The 21,024-nt window shown below is 35.7% G+C and overlaps 1 protein-coding gene across 5 annotated transcripts in view; it reads left to right on the top strand.

The window, feature by feature from the left end:
* LOC120360515 (sphingosine 1-phosphate receptor 1) overlaps positions 1-21,024 on the top strand; it is a 203,912-nt gene that overhangs the window by 54,080 nt on the left and 128,808 nt on the right. For all 5 annotated transcript variants that reach the window (XM_074381340.1, XM_074381338.1, XM_074381341.1 and 2 more), the window contains one exon: positions 12,981-13,016. The gene's annotated coding sequence lies outside the window, so the exon portion shown is untranslated. The remainder of the gene's footprint in view (positions 1-12,980; positions 13,017-21,024) is intronic.

The raw sequence follows: 21,024 nt of genomic DNA, 5'->3' as shown, positions 1-21,024 counted from the left end.
TGCTAAAATCAAAAGTATTTTGAAGGCAGGGACTATGTCCTTTTCATTTTTGAATCCTCAGAGCATTGCATCTGATCCCCCGAGACCTGGTACGGAGTAGGTACCCAACTCATATTTGTCAAGTTAATAAACTCTTAGCATAATTCCTTAAATCAATTTTAATATTTTATTTATTTAAATCTTAAGTAAATAAATTTCTTAAATAATTTCATAAAAATTTCCAACAATATTTTATTCAATTCATAGAAAAAATTATAGGAATACATTGAATTATTAACAGAAGTTATTGCTGGCATTCCTGTTAAATATATTTATAATGACTTAATTGTTTTTTTTAATTGCATTTTAGGTTTTGGGGTGCATGTGAAGAACATGCAAGATTGTCGCATAGGTACACACACGGCAGTGTGATTTGCTGCCTTCCTCCCCTTCACCTATGTCTGGCATTTCTCCCCATGCTGTCTCTCCCCAACTCCCTACCTCCACTGTCCCTCCCCCATTTCCTCCCACAACAGACCCCAGTGTGTAGTGCTCCCCTCCCTGTGTCCATGTGTTCTCATTATTCAATCCCCGCCTATGAGTGAGAACATGCAGTGTTTGATTTTCTGCTCTTGTGTCAGTTTGCTGAGAATGATTGTTTCCAGGTTCATCCATGTCCCTACAAAGGACACAAACTCATTGTTTTGATGGCTGCGTAATATTCCATGGTGTATATGTGCCACATTTTCCCTGTCCAGTCTATCATCGATGGGCCTTTGGGTTGGTTCCAGGTCTTTGCTATTGTAAACAGTGCTGCAGTGAACATTCGTGTGCATGTGTCCTTATAATAGAACGATTTATAATCCTTTGGATATATACCCAGTAATGGGATTGCTGGGTCAAATGGAATTTCTATTTCTAGGTCCTTAAGGAATCGCCACAGTGTCTTCCACAATGGTTGAACTAATTTACACTCCCACCAACAGTGGAAAAGTGTTCCTATTTCTCCACATCCTTGCCAGCATCTGTTGTCTCTAGATTTTTTAATGATTGCCATTCGAAGTGGCATGAGATGTTATCTCAATGCAGTTTTGATTTGCGTTTCTCTAATGACCAGTGATGATGAGCATTTTTTCATATGTTTGTTGGCCTAGTGTATGTCTTCTTTTGTAAAGTGTCTGTTCATATCCTTCACCCACTTTTGAATGGGCTTGTTTTTTTCTTGTAAATCTGTTTTAGTTCTTTGTAAATTCTGGATATCAGCCCTTTGTCAGATGGGTAGACTGCAAAAATTTTTCCCCATTCTGCCAATTCTGCACGGCAAATGACTTAATTGTTTGTACTGAGCATATATTACGTTTATGCTCAAAAAATAAAAATGCATTTTTGCATTTCTCATTTTCCCAATAGCACAGTACAGTGTTTGCTTATAATAAATATTGAATGTATTTTTATTTTGTGAGAGCCTGAATCATTTTTTATTCTTTAATATTTCTGAAAACTAAGAGAAAGCAGGATTTATTCTCCGTCTTTTCTAAGTGGAAAAATGTAATTATCTTTAATGATGGATACCAAATCTTGAATTTTTACTATACAAGAAAGAAATTATTAACTTAAAATATTTTAAAACATTCTCTGTTTTTTTTAAGAATATTAGATTTCTTTGTTAATTTTTTTACCGGTTTAATAAAAGCTTTTCCTGGGCATTTCCAGATGTTCAGGGACCAGACTGATGTTAAAGTTGTATGTTCCTATATTTTATTTCAAAAATGCATTTTTATTTTTTGAGCCTAAAAGTACTATATGCTCAGTGCAAACAATTAAGTTGTTATAAATATATTTAACAGGAATACCAGAGATAACTTCTGTTAATAATTCAATGTATTCCTACAATATTTTTATGAATTTAATATAATATTGCTGGAATTTTGATGCAATTATTTAAGTGAAATTGAATTATACTGCACATACTTGCAGTTTTTTTAACTTAATAGTGAATTTAAACTTTTAAGTGCAAAAGATTTTCAAGACTAGCGAATATAAATCTACCTTATTCTGTTTAATTGCTAGAGCCTACATTTAGATGTTTATAGTACCCTTTACTCCTACTTTAAATTACTTACAAATTTAAATTTGTAATTAAATTGTTTATATAATTGTAGGTTTTATATCTGTATCCCTAAATATATTATAAATTTTATGCCTAACACATACTGCATGAAACAGATACATATAATGGCAATAGGTGCTATGAATGATTGAATGAATGAGTAAATAGTGGTATTCATCCCAGGATTTTCTTTACAAAGCCTGTGTTCTTTCCACAACACCATACTTCCTCTTCTTAGTGGCTCCTTTACATATTATGGGAATTCTCATAATCTCATTATTAATGGTTACATTATTTTGAGTTTTATTATATATGTTTAGGTCAATTGTGAAGACAGAGAACTAAGCAATTTAGAAATTTAGAAATACAGGAATAATAATTATATACAGACATACTTTGAAGATATTGTGGATTTGGTTCCAGACAAGTGCAGTAAAGTGAATGTTGCTAGAAAACCAGTCACACATATTTCTTGGTTTCTCAGTACATATGCAAGTTATGTTTACACTCTACTATAGCCTATTACGTGTGCAATACCATTATCTAAAAATTACATAACTTAATTAAATACTTTATTGCTAAAAATTGCTAACTATCATCTCAGCCTTCAGTGAGTGAAGCTTTTTGCTGATGAGGAGTCTTGCCTTCATATTGATGGCTGCTGTGTGATCAGAGTGATCAAGACTGGGGTGGCTGTGGCAATTTCTTAAAATAAGGCAATGAAATTTACCGTATCAGTTGACTTCTTCTTTCACAAAAGATTTCTCTGTAGCATGAAGTTTTTATGATAACATTTTACCCACAGTAGAACATCTTTCAAAATTTGAGTCAATTCTCTTAAACCTTGTCATTGCTTTATGAACTAAGTTTATATGATATTCTAAATCCTTTGTCATTTCAACAATGTTCATAGCATCTTCACATGGTTAGACTTCATCTCATTGGCCCGTTCATAAGAAGCAACTTCTCATCCAAATTTTATCCTGAGATTGCAGCAATTCAATCTCATATTCAGGCTCCACTTCATATTCTTGTTCTCTTGCTAATTCTACCATATCTACAGTTACTTCCTCCACTGAAGCCTTGAACCCCTCAAAGTCATTCATGAAAGTTGAATCAACCTCTTCCAAACTCCTCTCAGTGTGGATATTCTGACCTCCTCCCATGAATCACGAATGTTCTTAATGGCACCTAGAATGGTGAATCCTTTCCAGAAGGTTTTCAATTTACTTTGCCTGGATCCATCAGATTAATCACTATCTATGTCAGCTATAGCCTTAGGAAATTTCTCAAATAATAAGACTCAAAAGTCAAAATTATTCTTTGATTCATGGGATGCAGAATGGATGTTGTGTTAGCAGGCATGAAAATAACATTAATTTCCTTGTGCATCTTCATCAGCACTCCTGGGTGGTTAGGTGCATTGTCAGTGAGCAGTAATATTTTTAAAGGAATCTTTTTTTTTCTGAACAGCAGTTCTCAACAGTGGGCTAAAAATATTTAGTAAACCATGCTATAAACAGATGTGCTGTCATGCAGGCTTTGTTGCTTCATTTATAGAGCATAGTCAGAGTAGACTTAGTATAATTCTTGGGGTCCCTAGGGTTTTTATAATGGTAAATTAGCATTGGCTTCAACTTTGGTCACCAGCTGCATTTGCCTCTCACAAGAGTCGGGCTATTCTTTGAAGGTTTGAAACCAGCCATTGACTTCTTCTCTTGAGCTAAGAAAGTCCTAGATGGCATCTTTTTCCAATATAAGGTTGTTTTATTTGTGCTGAAAATTCATTGTTTAGTGCAGCCACCTTCATCAATAGTCTTAGCTAGATCTTCTGGATAACTTGCTGCAGCTTCTACATCAGTACTTGCTTCTTCACCTTGAGCTTTTAAGTTTTGGAGACAGCTTCTTGATCTCGTGAACCAAGCTCTGCTAGCTGCAAGCTCTTCTGCTGCTGCTTCCCTACCTCTCTCAGCCTTTGTAGAATAGAAGTGAGTTATGAACTTGCTCTGGATTAGGTTTGGGCCTAAGGGAATGTTCTGGCTGGTTTGATCGTCTGTCCAGTCCAACAAAACTTTCTGCATATCAGCAATACGGCTGTTTTGCTTTCTTATCATTCATGTGTTCACTAGAGGAGCACTTTTAATTTCCTTTAGTAATTTTTCCTTTGCATTCACAATTTGGCTAACTGGCTCAAGGAGCCTGGCTTTTGACCTATCTTATCTTTTGACATGAATTACTCACTAGATTGATTATTTCTTGCTTTTAATTTAAAGTAAGAGACAAGACATGTGACTCTCCACTTGAACACCTAGAAGCCATTGTAGGGTTGTTAGTTGGCCTAGTTTCAAATTTTCTGTGTCTCAGGGAATGAGGAGGGAGGTCCAGTGAGAGGGTGAGAGACAGGGAAATAGTCATTTCGGTGGGTCAGTCAGAATACCCACAACAATTATGGATTAAATTCACTGTCTTATATGGCATCATTCATGGTGCCCCCAAATTAATTACAATAAGAACATCAAAGATCACTGATCACACAGCATCATAACAGATACAATAATAAAAAATTAGAAATTATTATACAAATTATTAAAATATGATGCAGAGATAAGAAGTAAGCACATGCTCTTGGAAAAATGGTGCCAGTGAACTTGCCCAACACAGGGTTGCCACAGACCTTCAAGTTATAAAAAATGCAGTATTTCTGAAGCACAATAAAATGAAGTACAATTTGTAATGATAAAAATAATACAGATTGTAACAATTTTAAGTTATTAAATCTTATCAATTTTGTCAAGGTTTATATGACAGTGTAAAGATTTTATTTTTTAATCTAATGCTCAATTTCTCAGTGTTATAGCAGGCAAAAAGTAATATTTTATGAACTTTTTGTTACAGCACAGTACACAATATTTTTATTCATACCAAATATTTTTATTTTCAAATATGACTTTAAAATAATGTAGAAGTCTATCTTTCTTTTCCAGAGAGTGCTACATTTTAAAATGTTTTTAAAGACTTTATTCTTATGGAGCAGTTTTAGATTCATAGCAACATTGAGCAGAAGGCATAGATACGTTCCATACACCCCCTGTCTCTCCACATGCATGGCTTCCTCCAATATCAACACCCCCCATAAGAGTGTTACATTTATTACAACTGATGAACCAATGTTGACACATTATTGTCACCCAAAGTCTATAGTTTATTTTAGTGTTTACACTTTGCATTGTACCCGCCATGAGTTTGGACAAATTTATAATGCACATATGTGAAGGATAATTTTGCAAGACATAGAATTCTTAGTTGGTGTTGTTTCTCTAGCACTTTATTTCACTCTACTCTTTTCTTGCTGCATGTTTTATGATGAGAAGTCAAATGTAATTTTTATCTCTACTGCTCTATATGTAACGTGTTTTCCCCCTTCTGGCTTCTTTCAGTATTTTTTTCTTTATCTTTGACTTTCTGTAATTTGAAAATGATATGAATATGTCTGTAATTTTAGCCATTTATCCTGCTTGATGTTCTCTGAGCTTTCTGGATCTGAACTTTGGTGTCTGGCATTCATTTTAGGACATTTTTGGTCATTACTGTTCTGAATATTTGTTCTGAGTTGTAGTCCATTTGAGCTGCTCTAACGGAACACCATAGACTAGTTGGCCTATACATAACAAACATTTTTCTCCCACAGTTGTGATGGCTGGGAAGCCTAAGATCAAGAAGCTAGCAGTTTTGGAGTCTGGAGAGGGCTTGCTTCTTGGTTCGTACGTGGCCGTCTCTTCACTGTGCTCTCACGTGGCAGAAGGGGTGAGGGAGTTCTCCGGGGCCTTTTTCATAAAGTTCTAATCTGATTCACGAGGGCTCTACCCTTATGATGTAATTACTTCCCCAAACCTCCACCTCCAAATATCATCACATTGGGGATTCAGTTTCAACATAAAAATTTGAGGAGGACACAAATATTCAATTTATAGCATTCTTTCCATGGTCCCTTAAAGTTTATGTTTTTCTCATATTCAGAATGTACCCATTCCATCTCAATAGCCCTATAGTTTTAACTCATTCTAGTATTAACTTTAAATGTTAAAGTCAAGAGTCTCATTTAAATAAGTCAGGTTTTGGTGACACTTAAGGCATAATTTATCTTGAGGTAAATTGCTCTCTAGCTATGAACCTGTGAAATCAAACATGTCCTGTGCATTATATACAATGTTGAGACAGGCATAGGATGGACAGTCTCATTTTAAAAGGGATAAATAGAAAAGAAAAAAGGAGGGGCAGGTTTAAAGTAAATGCAAAACCTAATGGGGCAAGCAACATGAAACATTAAAGCTTGAGAAAAATCCTTTATGGCTCAATCCTTTGCCTTCCAGGCCCACTGCTGTTATTGTCCCAAATCCACATCTCTCATGGGTGAGAGTTGTATGTTTGTGACTCTTACAAGCAGCAATTCTGGCTCTACTGGGGTTCCATGCCTGCACCTCCCCCAGGCTGGAATCATACACTGGTGGCTCTGCGGGTCTGGTATCACAAAGGCAGCCTCACCTTCCTGTCTCCACTGGGCATTTTAGTGGGAGCCTTTTGTTACGGCCTTACCCATGCTGCTGCTCTATTCCTGGGCCTCTTGGCTGTCCTGACTGGGGTCCTGTGCCCATGGTTCTACTGGGAAGTCCTGCCTTTGAAATCTAGGTGGAGGCAGCAAGACCCCCCCTGGCTTTGCTGGTTGCAGCCCATTTCACAGGTCTCTGGGTAGGCCCCACCCCTGAGGCACTGGACAGGGGTATCCTGACCTATCTGGACTGGGGACGTGTCCCCACCCCTTTGAAACTACTCTGACCTAGAACCCTTGCACTCTGGGTCTGTGACGTTAAGTAAAGCCCTGATAATCTCTGAACTGTCATTTTTCCATCGTTTTAGAGAATAGCTTCTGTTGGGATGGCTAATCAATACTAACATCCTTTTCAAATAGTTACCTGGCTACACCCTTAGTGTTTTCTTCTGACCATGATTTCTCTGTTTTTACAGTATAGATATGCTGAGAATTTTCCAAATCTTTGAGTTCTGCTTCCTTTTCACTTAATAGTTGTCTTTAAGGCAGTCATTTCTTTCTTTCTTAAATTTTACTGTGAGTGCTAAAGAGAAGCCAAGCTGCACCTTTAAGACTTTGCTTAGAAAATTTCTCAGCAAAACGTATTCAATTTTATTGCTCGCAAGTTCTACCTTCCACAAAACACAATTCAGCCAACTTTTTTTTTTAACCACTTTCTAACAAGGATAGTCTCTCCTCCAGTTTCCAAAAGCATCTTCCTCATTTCTTTTTGAGACCTCATCAGAATGGTTTTCACAGTCCATATTCCTGTCAACATGTTCAGGATTCCTTAGCCATGCCCTGAGAAGATTGAGGCTTTCTCTACAGCTCTCCTCTTTTTTTTTTTTTTTTTCCTAGGACCTTACCAGAATCACCTTTAAAGGTTTGCTCCCAGCAATGTAGGCTTTTTCTAGCATGCATTTCAAGCTTTTCCAGCCTCAACCCATTCCCCAGTTCAAAAGTTGCTTCCATGTTTTTAGGGATTTATTACAGCAGCACCCCACTTCCAGGTACCAATTTCTGTTTTAGTTCATTCAGGCTGCTTAGAAAAGAGTACCATAGCCTGGGCAGCTTTTAAACATTTGTTTCTCACAGTTCTGGAGGCTAAAATGTCCATAGTGAAGGCATGGGTAGATCTGGTATCTGATGAGGGCCCACTTCCTGATTCATTAATAACCTTCTGTTTGCTGTGTCTTCACATGAAGGAAGGAGCAAGAGAGCTATCTGGGGTCTCCTTTTTAAGGACATTAATGCTATTAATGAGGGCTTTATCCTTATGACCTAATCACCTCCTCAAAGCTTCACCTCCATATACCATCACACTGGCAATTAGCTTTCAACATATGAATTTCGGGGAGATATCAACATTCAGTATATAGCAGTTTTGTCTCTTCTTTCTTCTTCTTGTATTTTTATTATACGTATCTTCTCTCTTTTTAATTGTTGCACAGCTCTTAGATATTCCATTTTGCTTTAATTTTTTTTTTCAGTCTGTTCTTTCTTTCTAGTTTTGGAGATTTATCTTGATACATCCTCAGGTTCAGAGATTCTTGCCTCAGCCATGTCCAGTCTACTAATAAACTTATCAAAGGTATTCTTAATTTCTCTTAAAGTATTTTTTATCCTAGCATTTCCTTTTGGCTATTTCTTTGAATTTCCATCTCTCTGGTTACATTGCCCATCTGCTCTTGCATGTGTAATTTATCCCTTAGAACCCTTAGCATCTTAGTCACAGGATTTTTTTCTTTTTTCTTTTTCTATTATGCTTTAAGTTCTGGGATACATGTGCAGAATGTACAGGTACATACAATGGTGGTTTGCTGTACTCATCAACCGGTCATCTACATTAGGTGTTTCTCCTAATGCTATCCCTCCCCTAACCCCCAACCCCCGCCAACAGGCTCTGGTGTGAATCACAGTTGTTTTAAATTATTTGTCTGATAATTCTAACATCCCTGCCGTGTCTGGCTTTTACTTGTTAGAACAGAGTGGCAACATCCAAGCTCTGATGTTTGCTGTCTCTTCAAACTTTGCTTTAGCCTTTTAGTATATGCTATGCTTTGAATGTGTTCCTCAAGGTTCGTGTGTTGGAAACTTAATCCTTGCTATAACTTAGATATGATTTGTTAGTTCCCACCAAAACTTATGTTGAAATTTGACCCCAAGTGTAATAATGTTGGAAATTAGGGCTTAGTGGGAGGTAGTTAGGTTATGGAGATGGATTCCTCAGAAATGACATGATGCTGCTCTCATGGTCGTGAGTTCTCATGGGAATGGAGTTAGTTCCTGAGAGAGTGGGTCATTATAAAGCCAGGACGCCCCTCAGGTTTCTTCTTTTTGTACATGTTCATTTCTCCTTTGGCCTTCTCTGCCATGTTGTGATACAGCATGAAAGCCCTCACCAGAGCCAGGGCCAAGCCCTTAAACTTCTTAGCCTACAGAACCATGAGCCAAATCAACCTCTTTTCCTTTTAAAGCACCCAGTGTCAGGTGCTTTAAAACAAAAATAATCCCCACTGCAGCAGTGTTGAGAGATGGGATCTTTATGAAGTGATTAGGTTATGAGGGCTCTGCCCTCATGAGTGAATTAATGCTGTTACTGCAGGAGTGGGTTTCTGATAAAAGGATGAGGTGGGCCCCCTTCCCACTCCTGCATGCTCTTTTGCATTTCTGCCATTCTTCCATGGGCGGATACAGCAAGAAGGCCTTTGTCTTATTTGGCCCATCAATCTTGGACTTCCCAGCCCCTAACACCGTGAGCTGAATAAGTACCTATTCATTGTAAATTATCTAGTCTCAGGTATTCTGTTATAGCAATACAGAATGGGCTGAAACAGTATGCCTTGTAATTTTTTCTTGATAGCTGAACATGATATACTGGGTAAAAGGAACTGCTGTAAATAGGCCTTTACTAATATGATGATAAGGTATTGGGAGAGGGAAACCTTCTATAGTCCTGTGATTAGATCTCCATCATTTAGCGAGCCTATTCCTCTACACTCTGAACATCACAATTGTTTCTTAGTCCTTCACTTTCTCAGTGGAATAGGACAGATAGAATTGGTTATTTCAATTCCCTTAGGTTAGTTAGGCTCTGATAAAACCCCAACAGGTTAGGCTCTGGTTAAACAGTTTTTTTAAGAACAGACCTTGTTAAGAACAGAGCACTCTGGCATATATCAAAATGATGTTTTTTTCCCCTCCTACTTCCAGAAGCACAGTGTAATTTTCTACGGTAGTTAGTTTGATAATCTGGTCATGCTGCTGATGGTAAAACTTAGAAAAGCATGGTGGTCGGTCCCCTTATGACTAGGTCTTCCAGAGTTTTTATCTCTCAGACCTGTCTACACGTGGCCTCCAGCAGTTCATCCATTACTGTTTAGGTTTTCCTACCCCAGGAGTGGCTCCCATGGACATTTCTGCTCCAGTATATTGTGATTCTCTGTATCTGCCTGTCCATCTTGCTAATTTTGGAGGCAATAGTTTGCCCTGTGACCTCACTTCTCTTATGGACCCAAGAAGAGTTGTTGATTTTTCAGTTTGCTCAGCTCTTACTTGTTAGAACAGAGTGGCAACTTCCCAGCTCCTTACATATGAAATTGGAAACTGGAAGTCTTGGCATTTACTTTTTCAAAATTAAAAAGACAATGATAAACAGTCACAAAGCAGCTTTAACTTTTCCAACATATTTCTCATGCCATTCTCTTTCAGACATTCAAAAAGAAAAAGTTTTTAACCTTAAAATAATTAAATGACAAATGGTAAAAGCTGCTAGTTATTTCCCAGTGGCTGTTCTCATAGTGTTAGGGCCTTAGATTTGTGGCCATTTGCAATGGGCACAGCATGTCTAGCTTGTAGCCAGGCACAGCCAATAGCAGGAGACAGCGAGGTGTGTTCCCCTGTCTTCTGACCCTTTCCCTGTTCTGCTCCTCTGGAATGTGATGCTGCCATGTTGAGACTGCGAGGTTGAAGCCTTCAGGAAAGAATATCAAGATGAATGGAGTCCGAGTGCCTGACAACATGGAGTATCATGCCTACCATGAACCACTTCCTAGACATCCCTTTGAGACAAAAGTAAACCTCCATGTTCTTTATTATTTGAGAGGGTTTTCTGTTACTTGCTGCAAAACCTAATCTTAACTAAGACAGATACTGAATCTGAAATTCCCAGAAAAATCCCTGCAAACTTGCTGCTTGCTGCAAATAACTGGCCTCTACCAGTAACATTGTACTAAAAAAAAATCATATGTGGCATTATTCCTTATTTAGATAAAGAAAATAAGGGCCAGAGAAGTTTCCATTCAGATTGTCTAATGTTCTTCATAAGAAACTGTTTTGCATGCTAACTAATGAGTAATAAATTAGAATACAGAGTCAGCATCAGCCTTTTGTATATAGTTCTGTATTTTTTCAAGATATAATCTCATCTAGTTACTCACAACCACCCTGAAATGACAAAACTGAGTCTCAGAAAGGGTCATCTGTACAAGGGAACAAAACTGGACAATGCACTGGCTTCCTGGTGTCCAGACTTTTGTGATTTGTGTCATATTCTTCACCAGTTTTTAAAGCCTCACCCATCATATATTATTTAATATTTTATTCACTAATTTTGATCAATAATATTTTCCATCCCCCATTGTAGACTACAGACTGTCTTTTTCACACTTTAATCTGTAAAATTAAGAGAAGAGCATGAGAATCAGGAAGATGTTCGCATCTGGGAAGGAGGAGATTTCAAAAGGAAAGGAAGACAAAAAATATATCTAACTTAAAACACTCTCTGAGTTCAAGGAAACAGTCCTTTTAATTGTTACTGATACTGTTGATGCAGATAACAAATAACACATTATTTCCATCCTTTAAAAAAAATCGAGCAGTCTAAAATAATAAAGCCTGATTGAAAAATCCACATGCAGAAAATCCCAGTGGCTGCTTTGAGTGCTCTAGCTAGTTGAAGCTGAAATTTTTAGTATGCAGTTTGCATTTGCGTTCATGCTCCAGTGCATTCAAATTTCAGTATTAATTCAGTTTCCTGAGGAACCCAAATATGAACAACCTTAATAAACAATATTTTCCTCCACTTCCTATATGAGCATTTAAGGTTATTGCTCTCTATTGCTTTTGCTGTAGCCTGAGATCATCAGAAGGATAATTGGATATGTAATGAACTGATCTTGACTTCTTCAACTGACTTTAAAAAGAAACCATTTTTGGTGGGTCTCTGATAGATTCTCTTTTAATTTGTCTGCTTTTCTTGTGTATTTTATTCCTTTTTGCTTGTGTAGCAAAGGGACTGAATATTGATGACTGAAAATTTGGATTTCTTCCAGGCATTTATTTCGAGACAAGTTCTCAGTCCCTTGGCACTAATACCTACCTACCACCCCCGACCTGCCCTCTCCTCCCCTCAGTATGAGTGACATTCACCTACTCTTTCTCCTTTAGGTGGTGGGAAGAGTGGGAGATCTTTTGACAATCTCTACAAACTTAAGTATTTATAGTTCTGGGTAGACATAGATAAAGCCTAGGGAGTTTATTAAGGATAATAAAATTAGTTTCTTTACCATTTTTTAAAAATAAAATATTCTTAAACCACTTCTGAGCCATTATATCATTTAATTTGCTTCTGCCTTGAAACTTTCCTTAATAATCAATTCTTATGCAACTTCCTTTTTCCCTCTGACAGCAGAAAGCATTTTATTCACATGAGTTTTCCTGGTATAAACATTTGTATTTGTGGGAGTTGGAAGATGCAACTCACAGTAGTCTCCTCTCTCTTTTCTACATCCCACTATTCATTTAAGGATCCTGATTCTTAGAGTTTCCACTTTCATATTCCCTTGCCATAATATTCTCAGTATGGTGAAGCTTTGAAATGCAAGTTAGAAGTTCTGGAAGTTACTAGATTAACTTTGATTAGTCGATAACTTCTTTACTTCTTATTCATAAAACGCATGTATAATAACTAGAAATCAACTGATCTTTACATTTGCTTGGACAAGTAAGTATAACTAAATTTAGAGAAACAGTGCTGGGTAAATAGTGCATTAAAAATTCCAAAAAAAGGGATTCTTGTTATTTAATTGGCTTGAATTAAAGAAAAATACAGCTTTTTCAAACTTTATAACATGATTAGCTTAAAAAGAACTTCCTGCTGAATAGTTAAGCTATTTTTTCAAAATATACTTCAATAACAATAGTAATTTTTCAGCAGTCCTAAGAGTGTAGGTAAAATATATTATAATTATATGCTTTTTTTTCTTAAAAAGTAAATGACTCCTCAATTCTTTCGCTCTCTTGTAGGTCCAAGTTCAGTTCCATATTAGGCATAAAACTCCTGTAAGTATTTCATATCCCGACAGTTTCTATCTCTGAACTGTTCTTTATATATTTCATATAACTTATGACATTTATTCTAATACTTTCTTATACACAATGTTGTTATTATTCTCTATAATTTAAAAAAATGTCCTTCATCATCTAAACTGAATTTTAACTTTACTGGAAAAAAAGATTGCATAGTCTCATTTACTCTTGAAGTTTTATCTATGAATGCAGAATAAGTCTTAACAAATTATTCAAGACTTTGCTTGCTCCGCAGTTCTTTTGCATTGGAATGTATAAACATTACTGTAGGCTCAGTTCATATTAGTCTACTTAAGTAAACAAAAAACAGTTAATTATGATCAGTTTCTCAAACTTATGTACTATTTCCTTCAAAAAAAGACCTTTGTTTTGACAGGTATAACATTCAGTGTAATCCACTGTAGTATCAAAGCATAAAAATGGTTGTGTTATGGAAAGGGAAGCAATAACTAAAGTTTTACCATAAACATATTTTACATTTTACAGTGTTCTGTATTTTTCAAATATGTTTTTATGTGTCTTTTGAAGGTTAAAAACAAAATATATTTTCATGTTATAACATCATTTAATAATTAATATTAGGTTTTAGTTGGAGTTCTTTGAGAAACAATAAGGCATGGTGGAAATATTAGAATCAGAGTGCCTAAGTGAATCTTGACCCCACCACTTACAAGCTGTGTGACCTTTGTCAAGTTACTTAACCTGTGTCTCACTTTCTTCATCTGTAAAACAGAAATGATTACAATAATTGGTCATAATATGTTAATACCTATAATGCATTTAAAGTCAGTCCTGGAACTTAATTAGCACTGAACAAGTTTCTGCTTATATTATTATTTGGGGAAAATTTTCAATGTATTATGATTTTTTGTTGTATTCAGATTTATTATCTAAAATATAATATAAGAAATGGATTTACTGCTGTTGATAAAAGTTTTATTTCTCTAACTGTGATGTAAGAAACATAGGTAAGATATAACCACAGTGTCTTAAACATCCCTGTAAATTATACTTCACTAAATACATCAGACTATTCATTACTATGTGCTCAATAAGCACCTACTTATTTTCAATGAACTGCATAGCTGAGTTTCTATTGCTAGGTAAGTGTTAAAATTTAGTCTCTTTAAATTTATTTTGCTTGCTTAAGTGGCAGGCTTTTCTTTGGTCAATTGAAATATACACACACAAGTTATATATGCATATTTATATATAAATATGTATATGTATCTTCTTTAGTCTCATATATATGACTAAAAACATGTTTTATAAAAAGTATAAATCTCTCCAATACTACTGTCTATTCCTCTTATAAACATCCTTATAATCCCATTTTCCAGAGGTTTTCTACATATTCCCCCTAGTTTTTTATATGCCATGTAAGCACAGCTATGTGTTCATATATATGCATACACAGGATGTTTTTTCTCATAAAATTGGGATTTGCCATGTGTAATGATCTTCTACTGTGTTTTATTCATATCACATACATCTTATTTGATTAGTATATATATAGACTTCACCTTATTCTTTTCTAATTTTTTGTGAAAATTGAGAAGCATGTAAAAACATATGTACAATTACATATGTAGCCATATAGTGAATCCACACATCCATTACCCAGATTAAGAACATTGCCAGTATGTCAGAAACCCTATCTAATAGCTACCATAGTGTTCCAGTTTATGTCTGTACCTTAATTCATTTCACAATCACTTATCAGTAGATATTTAAGTTGCTCCTAATATTTTGCAGTTACTAATAATGCTGTAATGAATATCCTCTATTTTACTTTTACATTATCATGTAACTGTGCCTACAGGACAGATTCTTAGAAGTGAGATTTGTAGGTCACAGAATGTATACTTTTCAGATTTGAACAGGAAAAACTAAATTATCCTACAAAAATTTGTATAAATTTATATATCTACCAACAATATAATAGAGTTCATTTCCTCAGACCCAGCATATATTCAACAGTTGTTTTCAGTATTTTTAATTTTTCTAATCTGATCATAAAAAATATTTTAATTTCTGTTTCTTAGCTGATTGAAGTTTAGCACAATTTCATGTATTATGTATTTGTATTTCTTTGATCAATTGTCCATTTATATACAAAACCCAATGAAACTATTGGATTTGTTTATAATTCCTTACTAATGTATAGTAAATCTTTATAAAACAGATATAAACCCTTTGTCTGTTATATGTCACATGGATTTCCTTCTGGTATTATTTTAAAGTTTTTTAATGTATCATTGAATGCATGAAGGTACAGATACTGTAAGGTTCAAGAATTAATATTTAATAAGCTACGTCTCACATGTATTTTCTCACAGTATTTTAACCTCTTACAGAAAGGTCATTTAAAGGAGTTGGATTACTGAATCTAAAATTGCATTTGCCATTTTGGTTTCCATTTGTGGATGTGCATCTATAAATCAAGTCATTTGTGCTTAATTTTTTTCATTCTCATGGACAGAGAGTGTTAAATTGCTAAGAACCATGTAGTCTTAGGGGACCATTTTAGAGGTGTGTATCTAGTTTTCCAAAGAGGCATTTATATCTATATCAAATGAATCATTACAGGAAAGCTATCTATTCTTCAGTAAACATGCAATTATACTAGTTTAGCATTAAATGAATTCTCAAGACCTCAAATCACCTTTTTTAACAAAGGTGTCTGTTGTTGTTGTTGTCGTTGTTTTTGACAGAGTCTCACTCTGTCACCCAGGCTGGAGTGCAGTGGCACGATCTTGGTCCACTGCAACCTCCACCTTCTGGATTCAAACAATTCTCGTGCCTCAGCCTCCCAAGTAGCTAGGATTACAGGCGAGTGCCACCACACTGGCTAATTTATTTTTATTTTTTGAATTTTTAGTAGAGACGGAGTTTTACCATGTTGGCCAGGCTGGTCTCAACTCAAGACCTCAGGTGATCTGCCTGCCTTGACCTCCCAAAATGCTGGGGTTACAAGCATGAGCCATGGTGCCCGGCCTTAACAAAGGTTCTTATATGTTCCTCTAGTGTGTCTCTTGGTACATTTCTAGAGGTTTTTTTGTTTGTTTCTAGTATGTGTTTTATTTCTAGAATTTGTTGTGAAAGAAACTTTGTAGAAAGGTGAGAAAATCCTAGAAAAACTGATAATCTATTAAATAATAGCTTGGACACTATATATTGCTAATATAAAAAAATAATTGCTCTCTATATAGAGAAAACTATGCCTAACATTATTTTTACAAGCAAGGAAGATGCTTTTCAAAAGTTATTAAATTAAAATCATAGCTAATTTTTTAGGAACATGTCTTATTGATAGTCTGTAAATAGAACACATATTCTGTCACTTGAATTTTTTTAACTTGCTATTTTCTAATTTGAGTTAAAATTTTTTGGTTTAGTATCTACAGGAAAAAAATGAAAGAATAGCATGTTTTGAGAAACAGGAAAATCTGATCTATACTTTCTAAAGACTGTAACATGCTTCACAGTATAATTTATCTTTAAATATATTTAGTACATTTAATCTATTTTAATGTTTAATATGTTAGAAAATAAATATATTCTATTTTTTTCATTCTCTGCTAATTGTATCCTTCTTGTTTAGTTCATATGCATGAAGTAACTAAATGTTGGCAAAAGCTTTTAGCTGGGCTCAGCTTTTAGTAAGCCAAAAGATTTTGAAAGAAGATGGGCATTCTTTAGCTTCCAAAATGTTGACTCTGGATTTAGCAGCCACTAAGTAATAATAGACTACCCACTGACTCAAAGGTCAGAACCACAGACTGATTAGGACATCATGATTATGTGAAGAAAGAAACATTGGGTTATCTAGTGCCAAGTTTGAATCAGATTGTGTTCTGTGACCTACTTTCCTTAGATCAGTTTGCTGTCTATGGATAGAACATGTAGCAGTATTCTCTGGAGACTGTTAACAGTTATTATTCAAAATTTAAAGGTTTTAAATAAGTCACATATTAATTATCCTAGCCTGCTCAGCAATATTATTGATGTGGTTATAATTTGTTTGAACTATGTGATATAAAGAACATTATGATGTACAAAAGTAAAGGCAAGCAATGTTACTGGAAGACTTGATGTAGGCAAATACTATAAACTTATGGCTGCCTATGTAGGTTACAGCGTTACATTGTTGATAGATACATATTTAAATAACAGTTTTAGTCACACACATAAAATTCATCCTTTTAACTTGTATAATTCAGTGGTTTTTAGTATATTCACCATCATGGAGTTATACAACCATCATCACTACTGTATTTAGTTTCAGAATATTTTTATCAATCCAGAAACAAGCCTCATGCCATTAGCAGTTACTTGCCAAAGTCAGTTCTTTGGAATAATCGGCAAAATTGGTAAGCCACTGACTAGATTGACCAAGGAGGAAAAAAAAGAGAAAAAATACAAATAACAGAAGCAGACTTGAAAGAGATAATGAGGAATACTTTCATTATATTATCATAAACAACTTTGTCAATAAAACAGAAAAATCGTAACTAGGAATATAAAGGAACTTCATTAATCTGATAAGGGTCTATACAAAGAAACAGCAAATATAATACCTAATGGAGATATGCCAAAAGCTTTATCAATATCTAGAGGAAGGCCAGGATAATGGCTGTCAGACTTACGTTCAGGCTTATTCTAGAAGCCTCAGCAAGTGCAATTGGGTGAAAAAAATACACAGATTGGAAAGGAATAAATACAATTGTCATTATTGGTGAATATGATTGTGTTGAATGAAAATTCAAAAGCATCTACAGATAAATTATTAGAAATAACAAGACTGGTGACTAGAAGGTCTGTATTAAGCAAACGACTGCCAATCTTAAATCTGTACTTAGGTATCTCAGAGTCATCTCAAACTTAACAAGGACCCAAACATTTGTGGTTTTTTTTTTTTTTTCATCACAAACCTCTCTCCCCTTCATCCCAATGTCTCCGTTTCTGTTAGTGGCAACACCATTTACGCAGTTACCCAAGCCATACTGCTTCTAGCCTATGTACTGCCTTTGTACAAATTAGAAAAAGGTACTCCTTGTAGTTGGGGGTAGCCCCATGCCAGGAGATATGACTTGGAGAACCAAGTGTGAGCTGGATTTCAGCTCCTATTTGCCTTTCTCAGGTAAGTGCTCTTATGCAGTGAACATCCTGCACAATTGTATATGGATGCTCTGCCTTGATCTTCCTCTTTTCCCCAAACGCAATTAATTCACAGATACTGCCAGGTTTATCTCCAAAATATATCTTGAAACCACTCTCTTTTCTTCTTCGCTCCCAACTTGGTTCAGGCCACCATCATCTTTCACCCTCACTACTATATAACACCATTTTAAGTATTCTAACTGGTCACTCCATTTCTGTTCCTGCTCCCTCAATTTCCCGACAGCACATGAAGTGATCATCTTAAGACATAAGTTCAGTAACATTCTTCTCCTGCTGAAATTCTTTAATGGGTTCCCATTTAACTTAGTAAAAAGTCTCAGCTCTTTACTCTGAACCACAAGGCTGGGCATGATCTGATCTCATGTTTCTCACCTCCTCTGTGCCACTGCCTCACTGCCTCTTTGCTCTTCTGCTCCAGCTGTGTTAATCTCATTTCAGTTTAATTAATACATCAAAGATCTTTCCTGCCTCAGGCTTTTGCACATGCTGGTCCCTTTTTGTGAATAATAAAAATAATATAATAATAACTAGTATTTGTTTTGCTCATGCTATGTGCCATGTACTGTTGGAAGTACCCTACAAACATTAACACATTTTATCTTTAGAATAGTTGTATGGAATAGGTAATACTGCTCTCCACATTTCACAGATGAGGAAACAAAGGTACAGGAAGGTTAAATAAGTTGTCCAAGGTCTCAGAACTTATAATCAGCGAAACCAGGATGAGCTTCTTCACATTCTTTGTACAGCAGCCTCTTCTCATCCTTCAAGTCACAGCATATTAGTCCTGTACCTGGGGAGGCCTTTCCTGACCACTATATCCAGGATAGGTCCCACTGTTAGTTGCTATCTCAGCCTGTGTCCTTCATAGTGTGGACTACAATTTACTGTTATTATTTTTATCTTTTTTCCCATCTTCCCCACTAAAACATAAGTTCCATGAAGGCAGAAATGTAATATACAAGCATCAATATGCTAAACACTTTAAAATGTAAAATGATGAATGAGAACACTTTTTCAACATCTAGCACATTGCTTCGGATGCAATAACCAATCAATAAATGTTCACTGAATTTATAAGAGTGTTATCTCTTTCCTATTCAGATACTCACCTGAAGAAAATAAATCTTTTATAATTTAAAACAAAATTTAAAAAACTCTACTAAAATTACTCTTCAATCAGTTTAACACGTTTTACTAGAAACATCCTACCTATGCCTGACTCACTGTAAAGAGTATAAACCAGACAGGAAGCAATGTGTCTTGCTGTGAATTAAAGATAAGCTAATAAAATTATATTTTTTTAAAAACTCACTGTTGAGATCTTATTCTGATTCTGGGCTGCATTCCATGGGTTTAGCAGCAATCATTACTTTATTTCAACTGTAGATTTACTTCGGAAATAAATAGTATTTTCTTATTGATTGAATGTTATTCTGATGTTCAGCTAGGTTTCTTATCATGCGTGGCAGAAACTAATTGGTTAATTGAAGTAGCGGGAATTACTTGAGAAGGTTTCAGGGTCACAGAACTTAGAGGAGACTGGAGCATGAATGGCTTGGAAATAAGCAGGAACCAAAAGGTGGCCAGAGCCAAAAAGCATGAAGTAGCACTGGAGTCACTGCCTCCTCGCTGGATGGCCTGCTCAGGTGCCAGCACCGCTGCTGCGAGTCCTCCAGTGCTTGCATCACTCAGACATACGAAATGCCACGAGAACCATCTGACTCACCTCACTCATGTGCTGGTCTGCCCAAGTCTTAATTCTCACTTTAGGACTACACAGTTAATTCCCCAAAAAGAAACTGGTGAAGGGTCTTTTACATAGGGAAAAGCAGAAACATATGTTTTCATCTTTTAAAAATAATTTTGAATTTTGTTAATGGCATAGGTTTTACCCAAGCATACAGCTCACAACATTACAAGGGACTTTATTACTTTAGTCAAGACTCTTACTTTGAATTAGGCATTAAACAAGAAATAAAAGTGAGTATTGTCATTGAAGAGTGAAATATTAATATATGATGAACCTTTGTGAATAAGCCATGTGTGAAACAGCCTTGTCGGAATCAAAAGGTAAGACTGCCATCCACAATCTTTGTAGAACTAGGGAGGAGTGTTGCATTCAGGTCATGATCCAGCTGTATTTTCAGTTACCTAACTACCCTCTTCACATAGTTTCCCACGTGCATGCATTTAATTTGGGGCATTCTGAGTTTGAGCTCAAGCTCAACATGTATAAAACTGAGCTTCTCTCTTCCACACCTGCTACTTCTCCTGTTTTCCCAATATTGATAAATGTACCACTATCCAATCTAGTCACATAATCCAGAAACTCAGGATTCATAGATGACCATTCTATATTTCACCCTACACATGCTGTCACACCACTACATTCTGTTAATTCATCCTACATCTTGCTTTTTGAATGTGTGACTTCTCCCTTCCCTTTTGCCAGTATCGTGGTTCAAATTCATGGTGTCTGTATTTCTCACTACCCAACTTATCTTGCAGTTTAGCTTAATTTTAGTAGATCCCATTGCCAGTAAGCCGGTTCAGGTTCTTGTTTTTGCTTCACAAAATAATTCTAGAGTGAGTCCAAAGTAAGAGTAACCAAAGAAGTTTATTGCAAAGCAAAGAAGTTTTTTGCAAAGCACTTTGAGAGGCAGAATGGGCTGCTCCAAGGAAGAGATAACAGTCAGTACCTTAGGAGGAATTTCTCTTATGGGAGAAGTGCATACATATTCATAAAATACAGGTGAGGTCAGGTACGTAAAGGAAGACCTGCAGCTGGCACGTG

This window comes from Saimiri boliviensis, chromosome 11, assembly GCF_048565385.1.
Source record: "Saimiri boliviensis isolate mSaiBol1 chromosome 11, mSaiBol1.pri, whole genome shotgun sequence".
Lineage (NCBI taxonomy): Eukaryota > Metazoa > Chordata > Mammalia > Primates > Cebidae > Saimiri > Saimiri boliviensis.
The sequence above is the reverse complement of the archived record's forward strand: the minus strand, read 5'-3'. Positions and strand labels throughout refer to the sequence as shown.